Raw genomic sequence first — 16,614 nt, forward strand, 5'->3', positions numbered from 1 at the left:
CTAAGCTGCGCGCGTGCGCAAACGCGCACTGCCTGCACATTCTCAGAGCACAAGAAAATCTAGCCAGCCCACAAAAATTAGGGCTCGAAATTGCTAGTAAAGAAGCGAATTAAGTCAAAGTTACAGTGCATAAAGGTAAAAATACACGGGTTCCCCTGACGCTGTTTTGTAAATGTGGTATTTTGAAGTCAATGTCGAAGTTGAACGAAGTTGAGTAAAGTCAGTAAAGTTTTCCGAGAACCGGCTTCTTCGGCTCAGCTCACTAAAGAGAACCCGCTCTTTCGGGTCCCAAACAGCTCTTCAGGTTGGTTTTGCTTCTTTAATCCCTACACGACCAAATATTATGAAAAATTGTGCACAAAATGACTTAATGGAAGGGGGGAAATAGAACAAAAAAGAAAAAAATACCAAAATGAAAAAGTAGTGAAAAGCTGTGAAAAAAGAAAGAAAAGGAAGAAAAAAGCCAGAAAAAAGAAAAAGAAAGAAACAAAGGAAAAAAAGTAAATAGAGAACAAAAAGAAAAAAGTAACAGTTAGGAAAAATTAAACACAATTAGATTTTATTAAAGGAATTAAAAAGAAGAAAAAAAAAACGGAAAAAGAAGAAAAAGTTTGTGTTGCATTCAAATAATTTCCAATTATACTAAGTCAATCTTGTTGCCAACATTGTACTTCCACAAAAAATGTGATGAAATACAGTTCTGTATCTTGCAATCGACTAAACAAGCCCCCCAAAATGTTAGTATTATGCGACAAATGATACCAGGAAAAAAAAGAAATGAAAATCTTGTGAAAGAATTGTTGTAAAAACAAATGACGTTTGTAGACCGTAAAACCTTTGCAATGATACATTGGTCAATTCATTCAAAAGTGAAATTTTTGGGGGGATTGCCGGAAACTCAGCAAAATGTAACTTGATGTCAAGTTTTGGATATGTTTGATAATGATTTAGTTGCCACACTTGGGATTGCCGTTGCTTACTGTTGTTTCAAGCATTGCTCACTGACTTTGTGTGAACGCTCAGACCCGTGGAAAACTAGAGGGAACATAGACTATGAAACCCTGATAACTTTCAAATTATACTCGGATACTAAAAACCACAATGGCCGAGAAAACTATGTTAACTGACATTGCCGGTAAAGCCCGTGTGTCTTATTTGTGGAGATTTTGTGGCCGTAATTAAGGAATTTTATGTAAAACGGCGCTACAAGAAAAAACTTCAGAGTAAGCTGAAAAACCTTGTATCCAGAGAAATATAAAGAAAGTTGAAGAGGTAAAGAAGAAAATAAGGTTGTTTTCCGCCAAAGCAAATTCTCAAAGTGAAAAGCACAAATCTTATTTATATTTTCCGTTTTTTCATATTTCATTTTAACAGGAGATATTTTTATGGAGAGCAACAATTTTTTAATTCATTCAATGTTTGAGTTTGTTTATTATGGGATAATATTCCTGACTGTTTTAAATTCATATTTATTTATTTCATCTCATCTCATCAGCCGTACCGCTTATCCTCATTAGGGTCGCGGGGGGGCTGGAGCCCATCCCAGCCATCTCCGGGCAGTGGGCAGGGGACGGTGTGAATGAGCGAATCTATTTATTTATTTTATTTATTTTTTTAAAGGAAAGTGTATAAATATTCATCCTATTCGGCCCACGACTAAAGGTGTGGTTTGAGTTATGGCCCTCTGTATAATTGAGTTTGACACCCCTGTAGTAGAGTTTGGAGTAGTATTCTGTCCGTCTATTCATGATCTACCTTTCTTCAGCTTATTCCCTGCATGATACTGAATGCTGCTGACTTTTCCCTGTTTTGTTCGTGTGAGGTCCTCTTCAATCTGGAAGGCTTTCTTTGAATGGGTCTTGTTGAGGCAATCTTCTAACTCCGAACATTGGTCTTTGGTCCATTTCTTCTTTGCTTCTCTCTAGCTTTTTCTAATTTTCTTTTTGGGTGCTTTATACTCAGCTGCTCCTCCAGGGCTGTTTCTTTTCTTCAGTAAACTATAAGAAGTGAATATCTTCTGCCCCACCCCTAACATTGTTACTGCTCTATAAGCATAGCTGGAATAAAAAAACTCTCATGATCAGGGTTTTCAAACCTGCAGCCTGGGAGGCCAACTGCAGCCTCCAGAGTGAGATTTTGAGGCCCGAGCATTCTTATGAAAGTTAAGGGATAGTGTGTAATTTTTGAATACTAGATGTTGCAGCTATAAACAACTTCTACAAACCACGAGGAGGAATAAAAAGTACAGGGACTCAAAGTGACCAAACCGCTTTTAAAAAGAACAGAAATAGGAAGATAAAAAGAAAAAAAACAGCAAAAATAAAAGAAAAAAGGGGAAAGAAGGTAAAGGGGAAAGAAGGACAAATGCAAGAAAAAAAGAAGAGTTAAATAACGAAAAAAGAAATTGGAAAAATGAGAAATAAGATGAAAAAAAAAGCAAGAAGGTTGTCTAGAAAAGAAGAAAAAAAGGAAAGAGAAGAACGAATAAAAAGAAAAAAGAGGACAAATTTAGAAAAGAAGACAAAAATCACATTCTAATTTTTTGGGGAGTACCCGTAGCAGCAATATGGCTGTGGATTTTGTAAGCTAGGTGAGCCAGATGTTGTGTAAAATAAATACACATTTTTCCACCTATGAGTATTTTAATATCGAAATATATTGAATAGGAGTGGATTGTTTTTATCTGGGCTTTTTTTGTGGAAAACCCCATTCGGCCCAACTTTATGCGGCCCCTAGCTCCTGCGGCCCCTAGCTCAATTGAGTTTGAGATCCCCCTTATAATCCTCCTAAATTGTTTTTTTGGGGGGAAACCCTGTAATCTCTCAAGAATGAAAAGGTTTGCTCGAGTGAATTATTCCGGATTTCATTTTTATAGACATGACAATAACTGAGATGTGTGCACTCATTAGAACATGAACTGTTATCCAGCTGTTTGGTATGCCACAGCTGACCCTTCTTGTTTTACTTTGTCATAAACCTTTCAAATGTTTCACTCAGGCAATAAAACGTTTTTTCTTTTCCCAGACCAGGGTCTTTCTGTGCCCTCTTTGATTTTTTTTTAATAAGTTTCCCCTTCGCTGCTGTATTTAGCAGCAAACATGCCGACTAATTGAAGCGAGCTGCTCTGAAGAGCACGAGTGCTTCCAGATAAACAACAACAACCTTTGTGCTCCATTTTGCTAAAAGAGGAAACATCTCTAATTTGTCTGAGAGCATTCTTTTAGTTAAGCGTTACCCTGGCGCTCAACCCCACTTATCGTCGTTTGATAGACGAGGCTTCAGGGAGACCTTGAGTGCCGGCCCCATGTTGCTTCCTAATTCTAGCTTTTACCCGGGCATTATTTCTTTTCCCTGCACGGACATCGTGACCATATCAATTTCCTCCTGGCTTCTTCCTTTATCAGTAAGGTAATCCCAACACGCTATTAAGGCGTCTTCCATGTTTCAGTGTATCTTAAATCAGTTGTTTAGGGGAGGTCTTCATTGACTTGAAAAGGGCTATATAAAATGCAAAACATTGTTTAGGATCAACTAACAGTAGCAGGCCGTGCATTTTACTCCTATGCCTTAAGTAGAGCTATGTCTGAATCCGTCCATCCCTCTAATATTCTATGGCTATAAAACATCTATTAACCTCATAAGGTTGCACTATTATTTGGAAACATAGCCAGATTTTCTCACAAACAATCCCATTTATGTCACAAACCAGAATCGGAGACAGGACCCAATAGCGTTTGTTTAACTCAGTTTTATTGAGAAAGAGAGCAGTGCTTGCTTCCACGATCCGATGATCGTCGGTCACGGGTAGCTGATGGCAGGAACGCGGAAGTGGCACTTCCGTGTCGAGCGAGGGTAGTCGTAGAAAGCGGGAAAACAGGTCGAATACCGGGACGGAGGAGCAAAGGCAGTAACGAGTCCAGAAAAGAGCTCGGCAACAGGTATCATGCAGGAAACAGGACTAAAAAAGTTCGATGGCCGGGACAGAGGAGCAAGGCTAAAACAGTTCCAGAAACAGGTCGGCAATGGGTATCAGGCAGGAAAAAACAGGGCAGGATAATGTCGGATAATACAAAGCTTGCCTAGCTGAAAGCATAGGTTCGCAGACGGTCTGACAGCTTCCTCTTGAAAGACGGGGGTTTAAAAAGAGTCAGGGAACCAATCAGCGACCAGGGCTGTTGGCGCCAATAGGGCAGTCGCAGGTGTCCCAAATCTGCAATCATGACAATTTATTTGTGCAAAAAATCCATCCTCCTTTCTTTCCTCAAAAAGATATCTATTACTATGTCATACAGATTTTTCTTTTGTTTTAGATCCATCAAAAAGTTCTTTTCTATCTAATTCTGAAAGTCGAGCCTTTCCTGTCGTATTGCTGGCGTAAGTTTTGGTTCGATTTAGGGCTGACAAAGTCTGTTTGACAGAAGCAGTGGAAACTTGCATATTTTTCTTCACTTTTTTGTTGTGATACTTGTTACCACCCCCTAGCCAACCATAGTTTGTGAAATCACTGACATTTAATCATACCAACCAGAAGGCCCTGGCTCCTCAATCCTCAAAACCTGATTGGCTAATCCAAAAGCTTTATGTTATGCCTTAGGGGCTGCAGAAATGATTGTGAAGTAGAATTCTGACCCTGGTAATAAGTAATAGCTGAAATGAGTGGTTGAATGCTTAAATATGAAGCACACATTTAGAGGCAGTGCAACAAGGGGGAAAGCAATAAAAGGAAGCTGGCAGACAATTTTGAATGATTCATGGACAAGACATAATTTACGTCACGTTCAAATATTTTTTTAGGCAAGCAGAGAAGGTCTTGCAGGCCCTCACAGCTTACCACTGCAAACTGATGAATGAACTCCTGTTGTAGGAGCAGCAGCAGTTTGGAAAATAAATTTGGAATGTAAATGGTTGATAAACCGTTTTAATAAAATAAAATCAATGAATTATTTGAAAAGGTGAATTTAACATTTTTATTGTAATTGTCTCGCGGCTCTCGCCCTTTGGGGGCACCATATCTGTTTTAAGATCGTTTTATTAGGAAAACAGATAAAAACCTCATTATCAATCTCAAAATTTGCAGTGTCATTGTAGCTCCTTTTGTTGCACGTCCAGGTATGTGAAATTCTTAAATGCGCTCTAATAAACTTGATTTTTTTCATCTTTTTTTTGGGGGGGGTATGGGGGGGGTGGCATTTGGACTTTATTTCAAGCAGTCCTTTTCTTACTTTAAACATTTTCATCCTGGAATAAAAGAAAACCACGACCACGAGCGTCCCTTTCAAACCCCTCTTACCCTTCCACCTCTTTACCTCCAGTGAACACCGATGAAATAACCCGTTAGGCGCAGTGGGAAAAAAATATAAAAGCTCTTTGTGCTCATTTGGGAATCTTTAACACATACTGGAGTGAAATTTGGGAACAAATGACAGGATGAGCTCAAACATCCATCTAACCATTATCTGCACCGCTTATCCCCAGTAAGGTCACGGGGGTGCTGGATCCCATCCCAGCCATCTTCAGGCAGTGGGCAGGTGACACCCCGAACTGGTTGCCGGCCAGTCGCAGGGCATACAGAGACAGACAACTGACCCGCTCGTTCAAACCTAGGGACAATTTGGACCGGCCAATTAACCTGACATGCATGTTTTTGGAATGTGAGAGGAAACCGGAGAACGTGGAGAACGTGGAGAACATGCAAACTCTACACGGGGAGGCTACAGTAGCTGGACTTGAACCCTGAACCTCTGCACCGTGGGGCTGCGTGCTAACCACTCAGCCGACAACATATGAAGATCGAACTGTTTTTTTATAAGGTTATGGATAATTGGGCAGTGGTGAGTGCTAAAACCCTCTTGGGGCCTTCTGGTGCAAGGAGGTGTGTCAGACCCTTACACATGGCCTGCCGTGTAACTTCTTCAAAAAGAACTATTATTACATGCCAGTATAAATGTAATTTAAGGTTGAATAACAAATTCAAAGGGACATTGAGTAATATCGAACAACCAGATGTTTCTGTATTGTTTAGATAGATAGATAGATAGATAGATACTTTATTCATCCCCGAAGGGAAATTCACTTTTCCAGCAGCATCCCTAAGCTGAGAACAATCGAAAATAACTGAGAACAATCGAAAATAACACGGGAGCTGCTGGAGTGATGAAGCTGAAAACGAGTGTCACAAACTGCAAGGAAGAGTACAAAATACAGACACTCAAAGTAACCACACCGCACCAGCCTTTATCAAGTTTTTTGGTCTTTGGGGGTACTCGTTACAGTAAGATGGCAGACAAACCTGTCACCTCCCTCTAGGTCAGACCAAGGCACTCCGATCCTCAAGAGCCCCATGTTCTGCCTGATTTTGGAGGTTTCTCTTCTTCAACTCAGGTGATAGAAACAATCAGCTTGTTAACAGTCACTTGTATTGGAGCGGAGAAATCTCAAAAACATCCGGCACTCAAGGGCCGGAGTGCCTATATCTGCTCTGAGTGAACCTCATGTTATGTAAAATCGATACAAATTTTCTGACTGACAAGTACTTTAAGAAATGCATGTTTAAAAGATAGCTCATGTGTTTTTGCTTATATATATATATATATATATATATATATATATATATATATATATATATATATATATATATATATATATATATATATATACAATATATATATATATATATATATATATATATATATATATATACAATATATATATATATATATATATATATATATATATATATATATATATATATATATATATATATATATATATATCCAGACTTCCTGTGCGGAGTTTGTATGTTCTCCCCGTGCTTGCGTGGGTTTCCTCCGGGCACTCCGGTTTCCTCCCACGTTCCAAAAACATGCATTTCAGGTGAATTGGTCGGTCCAAATTGTCCCTAGGTGTGAATGAGCGAATGATTTGTCTGTCCCTGTGTGCCCTGCGATTGGCTGGCAACCAGTTCAGGGTGTCCCCTGCCCACTGCCCGGAGATGGCTGGGATGGGCTCCAGCCCCCCCGCGACCCTAATGAGGATAAGCGGTACGGCTGATGAGATGAGATGATGAGATATATATATATATATATATATATATATATATATATATATATATATATATATATATATATATATATATGTATACTGTATATAAATATATATATATATATATATATATATATATATATATATATATATATATATATATATATATATATATATATATTTTTTTTTTTTATGAATGAAGTTTCTTTAACCACCGGGATGCAATAAATGAAGCGCTTCTAATAGGATTATTGTGAATTTATAATGCATTAACTACAAACATTGAGCATTAAAGAGACCCTTACAATTGAGTAGTATTTTCCTTCTTTTAAAGAGTTGTATCACCCTTTGAGGAGTAATCTGCTCAGACCTATCAACCATTTCCCTGTAGAGTAATGCCATCATTCTTCTGTTTGATGTTTCCTATATATAAATGGAGTGTCTGTTTGTTCCTACGCTCAACAATGCTGTGACTAAAAAGGTGAGTTGGTGAAGTTTTGGGCAGATGAGAATTAGCCTTAGAACTGACAATATCTCCTCATGAGCTACATTAATGGCTCTTGTCTCTCAGCGTGTGTTTTACTCAGAGATAAACCTAATAATGTCCCTCTAAGATGGTCTGTTATCCTGACGATACCCCTAAATGGTAAATAGAGTTGTAGATAAGAAGACATTTCCTGAAAACAGAGCCTCTGGTGCCCTAAAAACCTCCACCGGGGACATTCACCTTGCCTCCTTGTAAGCATGTAGGAAGCCTTTCACTTCCCAGCACCCCTCTCTCATCTGCTAATATATTCCCAGTCAAAGTCAAGCTGTCGCTCAAGCTGTGATGGAATGTGCTGGTCTTTTCATTAAATTCTGCGGCCGAGTGCCATATCTCAATCTGAAGCTTCACGTGCGTTTGCAAAGCAACCATAAGTGATTCCGGGCTTTAGATAAAAATAGGATTCCGCATAAAATGAAGACGTGTGTGTATAAGCCTGTATTAATGAACTTAGATAATATGTGTGGAAATTTCATCTTGTGAGAGTGTGTGTCCTCTGAAATCTTCTTTCCATCTGTTCGCATTGACAACATTCTTTATCGCTGTTTGTGATTTACATTTCCTGCTATACACATGCATATATTGCTTTTAGTACATGGAATATGTATTCCTTGCAGCCCTCAACACACGTTTAGCATTCAGCACTGCACATCTTTTGATTTGAATTGTCTTTAATGTCATTGATATCAATGTTGTGAAACATTGTATGCAACCAGGTTGGACATGGCACTCCACGGTAAACATGTATCAAAAACTTTAAATCATTCAATGCCAGACGTTTTTCTCAAATGTGAAGAGCTGGTGCCAGACATTTTGGCCATTTTGACCATTAAAATGTCTTTCAGGCATAGGACATATCAAAAGAAAGCTTGAAACCTTATCTAATTACAAAAGTATTTCTAGCTTTTACCGTTGTTTAGTAAACAACAGTTGAACATTGCTAAGTTTCTTAAATACTAGTTTCCGAGAAATCTTCCGGGAAAAGCGGCTTTTTGTGAAAGGATGTATTTTAAGCAGAACTTTAACCTCTGTGTTTTTTTTTTTTTTTTTGCATTTGAGATAACTCCAGTATCGAAACAATCCTTTCCACAAACACAAGGGCCCTTTGCTTGCTAAATAACATTTGATTGCAAGAACTTTTCAGCGCGCGATGTTTCAGGTGTTGTGATCACACGATTCTGATTATTCAGGGGCCGCCAACACACTCTATATCGCTGGATAGAAGAAGCCAAGGCAACACGAAGAAGTAAGGGCTCCTCGATGTGTGGACAGAGATTTGATCAATGCTTTTCTGTCAGGCAGGACGGAAGGAAAACTGAGATCACTTGCACTGGTTTCTTGGTTTTTATTGGAAGAAGGGAATGACAAGACGTGAATCTTCGATCCGTTGTTTGACGGATTGTCGAGACTTGACAGACGGGTGAAGGCTTGGGAATGGTCGCGGACAGGCGTAGTCGTCGTGTTGTTGGTTGGGGCTGGGGAGGAAGGGCGTCGTTGTGTTCGGAAGAGAGATCATGAGTCAGCCGGGCAGGGCAGGTCGTAGGCAGATTCGAAAACGGGTCGGCAACGGAGATCAGGTAGAAAAACAGGAGGCAGGCAAAGAGTCGGAGGTACGAGCTTTCTGAGCGGATAGCAACAGATCGCATAGTACAATCGGATAAAAATGTTACCGGAAGCTGGGGATTTAAATGTACAGGGTGCGCCAATCAGCTGTCCTGGCTGTTGGCGCCAAATCCTGAACACAGATGTTCCCAATCCGGGTGATTGTGACATTTTCCTGCCATTTAGTAGTGATTTATCTTACTGAAATCATTTAGAGGTTTGATACTTACCCATCAGCAGCGCCAAAGCCTTTAAAATTGTTTTTTAGAACAAACAAAAAAATATATTTTCACATTTTGGCACTCAGGGACAATGCTTCTGAAAAGTATTTATATGTTATGGTACTGAATGAGTAAAAAAATAGATACAAGACTGTCTGAATAAATAGGCAACAAAAAAGCCTCATGAAAATCTTTCACAGTTTTGTGTGTATTTTTAAGAAGGTGATGGCCCTCAGAAAGAAGCTCTCTCCGAGCCTGTTTGTCCTTCTTTAAGGGGCCCGTAGTGCCTACCAGAGGGCAACATGTCAAAGAGGCGGCGGCCGGTGTGGGAAGAGTCACTTATAATGGTAATGGATCTGCTGCGGTATCGCAAACTGGCAATGCCCTTTAGACTGGGAAGACAGCGGCTGATGATCTTCTGGGCTGTGTTGATTACTCTTGATGTTTTTTTCCTGTCGGCTGCCACGCTCCAGGCATATCACACCACGACGTCATATGCCAGAATGCTCTCCAATGTGGCTTTGTATAAGGACAACAGCAGTTTGTTTTCTAGGTTGTTCCTACTGAAAACCCTTTTTTAAAAAGTATTTTTAGAGACCATCAGAAGAAATTACGGAAAAGTATTTAAACAGTATAAATCAAGTCATCAATATCCTGATTAAAATAATTGCATAATATTTTCTCATAAATTTTGTATGAGTGTCAACGGGTTTGAAAAAAAAAAAGTCTAGACCCTTTGTAATTACATCATTCATAATTGCACATCATCAATCACAAGCTAGCTCTAGAGTATATTTGTTTTCTTAAAGCTCCCCATCATAAAATGTTTGCTAACACAGCCGGACACTTGATCAGCATCCTTTCTGCAACTGGGCTGTACGGTATAGGGTTACCCTGGTCCTAGAAGCCACGTTTCTGCCTGTTTTACACGACTCTCTTCATCAACAGACCTGAAGGTCACCCTAGAATAAAAGGGTAGGACAGCACGATTTTGGAAATAAACCTAATTGCAATTATTCAGTATTGTAATTTCGATGCGATTCTTGATTTTAAAAGAGAAGTGCATATTCTGTGCTAATTTGTGTTTTTTCGTATTGACATGCTTTAACGACATGCAGTGCCCTCTTCTGGGGTTCTTTGTTAGGGTTGCTGCCTGCTGACCATTATTTGCTTTTTATCGCTCAATGATAAGTGCCAAGTAGTAAAAAGGCTCAAACTTTATGCGAGAAGACGTCATTACCGACTTGGAGTATATGACTTCGACAAAATAAGAAGAATAGATTTAAAAATAAAAATAGAATACAAAATTTCCGTTGAATAAATCGTCTTTTTTGTCATGGTACAAAAGTCATTGGGGGAACAGCTGGCTAGAAAAACGCTAGCTTTAGGTAACCGCAACTTCAGCCAGGTTTTCGCTTATGCCGTTAAAACTTGGCTCTGGTTGGCCAGCGCTGTAAATACCCGAACTGGGACAATTCTGGTTGGCTAAACACTCCAGCACTCAACTAACTGTAGAGGAACTATAAATCAATTTTAAAGAAAGGCAGTGTCTTGCGATTACACAATTGAAATACGTCACATTGCAATATTGATTACATTTTGGGTAACCGCGCAGCCCTGTCCATTAGAACAGAACAAATTCGGATGGAATCAAATATTCTTCGTGTTTGTCACAGAAACTGTTTTTCGTTGTGGGTTCTTGGTGAGCCTGGTTGCTCACTGCTTATTTTTGGTCGGCCAGCCTTGCGATTTTCAAGCTAGGCTGTGACCGCCTTTCTTTGATTGCTCCCGGTTAACCCCTCCTCGCTCTCCGTGTGTTAATTTTTACAGTTAGCCCCCTTTTGGGTGCTCGCCTTTTGTTGTACGAATACTGCACCCACCTATGACTTAACGTCTAGGTATTCTCCCTGAGAACTACCAAAACTTGGCTTATAACACTCGTAACCTCTTTGAGTAATTAACATGTAAACCAGTTTGGTGACATCACAGCTCAGTAAAGCAAAGACAAGACAGGCTGCCTTCAAAATAAATTGTCTGGCTGGAGATAGGGACGTCTGGGCTTCCCTTTTAAGGCTGCTGCCCCCGCGACCCGACCCTGGATAACTGGAAGTCAATGGATGGTGTCATGATTACCTAAGTGGAGCCACCTGGGGTAATCATCTGGCGCGCTGGAGTGCGCCTTCTGATTGGGTTATGTTCGCTATTTAAGCATTCTACACCGAGACATGGGTGTCTGAGTATTACTCCTGTATTCGTAAGACACTCCCGATTACCTGCCTTGTTGTTTACTTGATTCTGCCCGTCTGCCTTCGATCCGACCTGCTTCCGTCCACGCTACGATCTTCTCTTCAGTCCTGGTAAACTCGACCTGCCTTCGTCCCACGCTACGATTGATCACGTCTCCCGCTAACCCTTACGCTTCCCCAAATAAAGAATTGTACGAACGCTCTGGGGTCTCCTGCTCTGTTCTGGTCTTCCCTGACAGGGTGGATGGACGCTGATATGAGTTTTCTTTAGACATCGCGACGCCTTTCGGCGTGGAGGTGGTGAAGCTGGCACCACAATAATTCGGCAAATTCGATGGAATTCACGTAGAAATGACGGTCTCCTGCCCATATTTTTCCGAAAAAGAAAAGAGCATGCATTGTTGGGTGAATGAAGGTTGTTTGGTTAATGGAGTCAGATAACTACCGTACTTTCCGCACTATAAGGCGCACCTAAAAGCCTTTGTTTTTTTCAAAAGCTGACCATGCGCCTTATAATACAGTGCGCCTTATATATGGATCAATATTAAGTCTTGCAACTAATGCAGCAGCCGCCGACTAGATATTCCCCCGAAGGCGAACTCGTCCGCGGTGTATGCTGGGATTTATATACCGGCGTTTCATTTCCTAACCAATGTGTCAACCATTATTTGAATCAGTCACTATTGGCTAAAGTTATTCGGAGGTAAAGGGGGCGGATCTTTTTTATTATTTACTGGCTCGCATAGGCTAAAGGGGCGAAACAAAGCTTGCAATTGGCCGAAAAAGATGAATGTGAATCACATGTTGGGTTGGGCGACGGCATAGAGAAAACATGTTTTACTATTCTGTATTTATAAATATTTTACTCTCCTGGATTTACTACGCTCACGGTTGTAAGAAGACCATGGTTACGTATCATCAATGAACGTGAAGGCCGCAAGAGAACTTAGGTGAGCTATGCGAATTTATATTTTCCCGGTATCTTATTTTTGAATGATCTTGATGTTTCTGTGATGAGTCTATTTTTAAACTAAATTCAATTCAAAGTGTTTATTGTCATATGCACAGTAAAGAACCCCGTTTTCCTGCACAATAAAATTCTTACTTTGCTTTAAAATGCTGACATTGACAAATGTCACATCACACAGAGTGACTCAGTTAAAAATGTAGGTGTCATATATGACCCTAATCTATCCTTTGAAACGCATGTAAAGATTACTAGAACCGCTTTCTTCCATCTTTGTAACATTGCTAAAATTCATTCTATACTGTCTCAGTTGGATGCGGAAATTATAATTCATGCGTTTGTTACCTCCAGTTTCGATTACTGTAATGCACTACTCTCTGGTCTCCTGAAGTCTAGAATCAAGTCTCTTCAGCTGGTACAAAATGCTGCAGCGAGGCTTTTAACTAGGACAAAAAAGTCCGATCACATCACACCGATTTTGGCTAACCTGCATTGGCTCCCAGTTAGCCTTGGATGTGATTTCAAGGTTCTCTTAGTATTATACAAAATCATACATGGACTTGCTCCCTCTTATCTTTCAGATCTGATTTCCCCCTATGTCCCGGTCCGAAGCCTACGTTATGAGAGTGCCGGTCTTCTGGTGATCCCAAGAGTAAAGACGTGTACTGCTGGTTCGAGAGCGTTCTCCATCCGGGCACCGGTGCTGTGGAATGCTCTTCCCCCTGAGATCCGATCTGCAACCTCAGCGGAAATGTTTAAATCTAAGCTTAAAACTCACTTCTACTCTATAGCATATGAATAACCTACTCTTCTCGTCAGCTCCAGAGCAGGGGAATGTATAATAATATTCTGAAAAATAGTCTGTGTAATATAGTGTAATAATCTGTGAAACCCTTTGAGACTCTTCGTGATTTAGGGCTATACAAATAAAAATGACTTGACTTGACTTGACTGTCCACACAGTTGCCAGCAAAAAATAAAATGGGAACTAAGAAATGTTTGTCTGGTGACATCGTACGGACACCGCATCCGCACGTGTCTACGACACGTATTTGCTTCTTTGCAAGCTTTCGAAATGTTAAGGGGGTAATGACTGAACTATCTGACTGTTTTGTAGACGTTCCCATTGTAGCGCCTTATAATCCGGTGCGCCTTATGTATGGAAAATATCGGACAAAAGACTATTTTTTGGGGGTGCGTCTTTATAATCCGGTGCGCCTTATGTATGGAAAATATCGGACAAAAGACTATTTTTTGGGGGGTGCGCCCTATAACCCGGTGCGCCTTATAGTGGCTAATTCTAATAATTTGGTAAACACTACATTTTTAATAGTTTAATTCCCAACATGTATTTTTGCCTAATGTTCAAATCAATGTTTTATTGTTTTTTTACTGGATGAAAGTCTTTCGTACCACTAGGACGCACTAAATATTTGACACTGCCCATTTAAAGTTTTTATTAAATGTTTACCCTGGAGTGTCATGCCTAATCTTGTTGCAACTGTGGTTCACAAGTTTACAATGTTGATATCAATGACAATAAAAACAATTCAATTGCGAGAGACAGTTAGTTCGCCTGACGCAGCGTGACAGGCCAGTTTCGCTTGGGTCCACTTGCTCTCCGGATCAGTTTTGCTTTGGTCCCCTTCGAAGTCTTGCTCTCCGGATGAGGTCGATCGTCGGAAACCAGTCCAACTCAAGGAGTATAGATGGGGAGGAGGCGCCTCCCACCTCGCCCGCCGATTGGCTATCGTTGTTCCAAGGACGCGCCCCACTTCCCCACTGACGGTTTCGGAGCTCAGGGCGGGGCTCACACGCTCATAACCGGCGCAAGAAAAACTTGGGCCGGGTAAAATACATGGAGCAGTGTGGGAAGATTGTAACCGTCTGTGGGAGGCGGAGACGCGGACGCCGGGCTAGCATCTTCCAGGGACGCTGCCGTCGTTGATTTTAGTGGCTGGATTTGACGACACGGCGCCGGCTAATTATTTGTGGCGAAGAGGACGGAAGGGAGCCTTAGCCTTGCTGCCTGACTGTGGGCACCAACAAGAAGCGTTTATTTCCTGCCTGCAACTTGTCAGGATGATGTGACGAGCCCTGAGGGAAAACACGGAAATCGGATTTATTTCCCCTCCGCTGGAAATCATCCGAGCCGCCGGTTTTGAAGGGTGAGTTGCGGCTCCGGTTCCACCAGCCTGGTGGTCACGCGCGTGGAGAAGAAGAGGTGCGAACCTCTTCTTCCTCATTCAGTTTGATGACTTATTTTTTCTCAGCGTCTTTAAATTGTTTTCATAGGTCAGTCAGCAGTTTAGTTTGATATTACGATGGACTTATCAATCCAATCCGTTCCCGTAAAGGCGTTAACCTAACATCCGTGGTTTAAAAAAAACCCGGCGTATTCAGTTTAATCGTCCGAGAGGAATGTTGTGTAAAAGAATGAGGAATGCTGCTGAATAATCATCATGGGTTGAAGTCACGCCATCATCTTAATCGTGTCCCTCACGCCCCATCACTTGCCTTCTTCTCTTCATCATCAGCAGTTCGACGTTTCCAACTCCCCTTGTATGCCACTGTACATGTTTTAAATCAGAAATACAATTTAAAATAACATGTACACAGAGTAAGTTAGCCACGTTGTAAAAGAGAATTGAATAGGTCATCCTGTCATTGCATGTCTCTGGAACAGATATGCACACTGATAAAATATGATTATTATGAGACCACTTGGGGCAGGTTTCGGAAACTCAAGAGCCATTAGAGTATTTTTTTAATTGTTGTTTGAGAGCCAAACCATACATTTTAAGACAAAATTCAACAAGACCACCAAACCCGCTCTCTAGGCAGAAGCTAGTTCTTATTTCTCAGTGTGACATTTGATGAGTTGATAAAAATGTATGAAACAATAATAATGCCAGATCCTGTGTCACATATAATCGAATATACCACTTACAATTTGTCACAGTATCAGTATTGTGGCGTTTGATGCTTCATTAGAAAGGTTGATAGTTAAATATCTTCTCTATTAAGGATGTGTTTACAATGTACAACCTGAGTTCAAGGAACCTTTATGGTATCTGCTTAAATCTTACTTTTATCAGGTGTTCGGAGCGGAATACATTATGTTCGAGGAGGAGGGGTGCTGGAAATTGACTTAATGCTCGACTCCACAGATTTTTCTTGTAAGTGTAGCATGAAAAGAGTGAAAGTAATAAGTAGAGTCAAGTAGAGTCCAGACAAATGAGCTGACTTAGGCTGCAATTATAACTTTAAGCCAGGAGAAAGCAGCAAAGAGTAACAAAGTTCCAAATTTCATACAGCTCCTTTAAGATCTTTGAGGCTCATTTTGATCATCATGTGTGTCGAAAATAATGGTTTGAAAACGAGGTGCCAGCAGATTTATCGTCACAAAATACAGGTGTATCTAGGGGAATGCGTAAAGTGTGCAGAGATCCACCCACCCTAACCGCTCACCTAAGCAAATTGTTCTGGGTGCTTGGCGACGTTTTCAGGTGTTTACAGTTTGTTCTCTGGGTCTTCATCATTAAGTATCTCAACAGTGAACATAGATTGTTTAACAAGCGACCATATAAAGGACTCCTTAGAGACAGACAGCCGGGGTCTGTTGGTGTAACGCCGTGTGTAAACTGTAGTTGGAGCTTTGTCCTATTTATTTTGGACTGAACTATTCGCCTTCTGTATTGCTTTGGCTTCGCATACAAAAAAATTTGAATGGTACAGAGGAGAAAGGAACGGTCCTTATTTTATCTCAGTGCCAGATGTACTAATAAAATCATATCTGGCTCGCGAGCCATTTGTTCCCGACCCCTGATTTGGGGTGACATTGAATAGTGTTCACTAGTCAGCAGGCATGAGTGAAGAAAACAGTCATGTGCTTCCCATATTCCAGACCGTTTGGGCCCCAAAATTTTATTGTCGGCTCCTTTTTTGAAGTATGCTTCAGGTGGGCCGTGATTCCCCTCCTCTCTGCCTTGG

The 16,614-nt window shown here is 40.7% G+C and overlaps 1 protein-coding gene across 3 annotated transcripts in view; it reads left to right on the forward strand.

The window, feature by feature from the left end:
• The first annotated feature begins 14,411 nt into the window (after positions 1-14,411).
• The window catches only part of rhbdf1a (rhomboid 5 homolog 1a (Drosophila)), a 57,165-nt gene continuing 54,962 nt past the window's right edge, over positions 14,412-16,614 (forward strand). For 2 of the 3 annotated variants that reach the window (XM_088329237.1, XM_088329246.1), the window contains exon 1: positions 14,412-14,789. The gene's annotated coding sequence lies outside the window, so the exon portion shown is untranslated. The remainder of the gene's footprint in view (positions 14,790-16,614) is intronic. The other variant, XM_088329254.1, reaches the window with a different exon arrangement.

The sequence above is a fragment of the Urocampus carinirostris genome, chromosome 1 (genome assembly GCF_059441175.1).
Source record: "Urocampus carinirostris isolate Australia breed hairy pipefish chromosome 1, RoL_Ucar_1.0, whole genome shotgun sequence".
NCBI lineage: Eukaryota > Metazoa > Chordata > Actinopteri > Syngnathiformes > Syngnathidae > Urocampus > Urocampus carinirostris.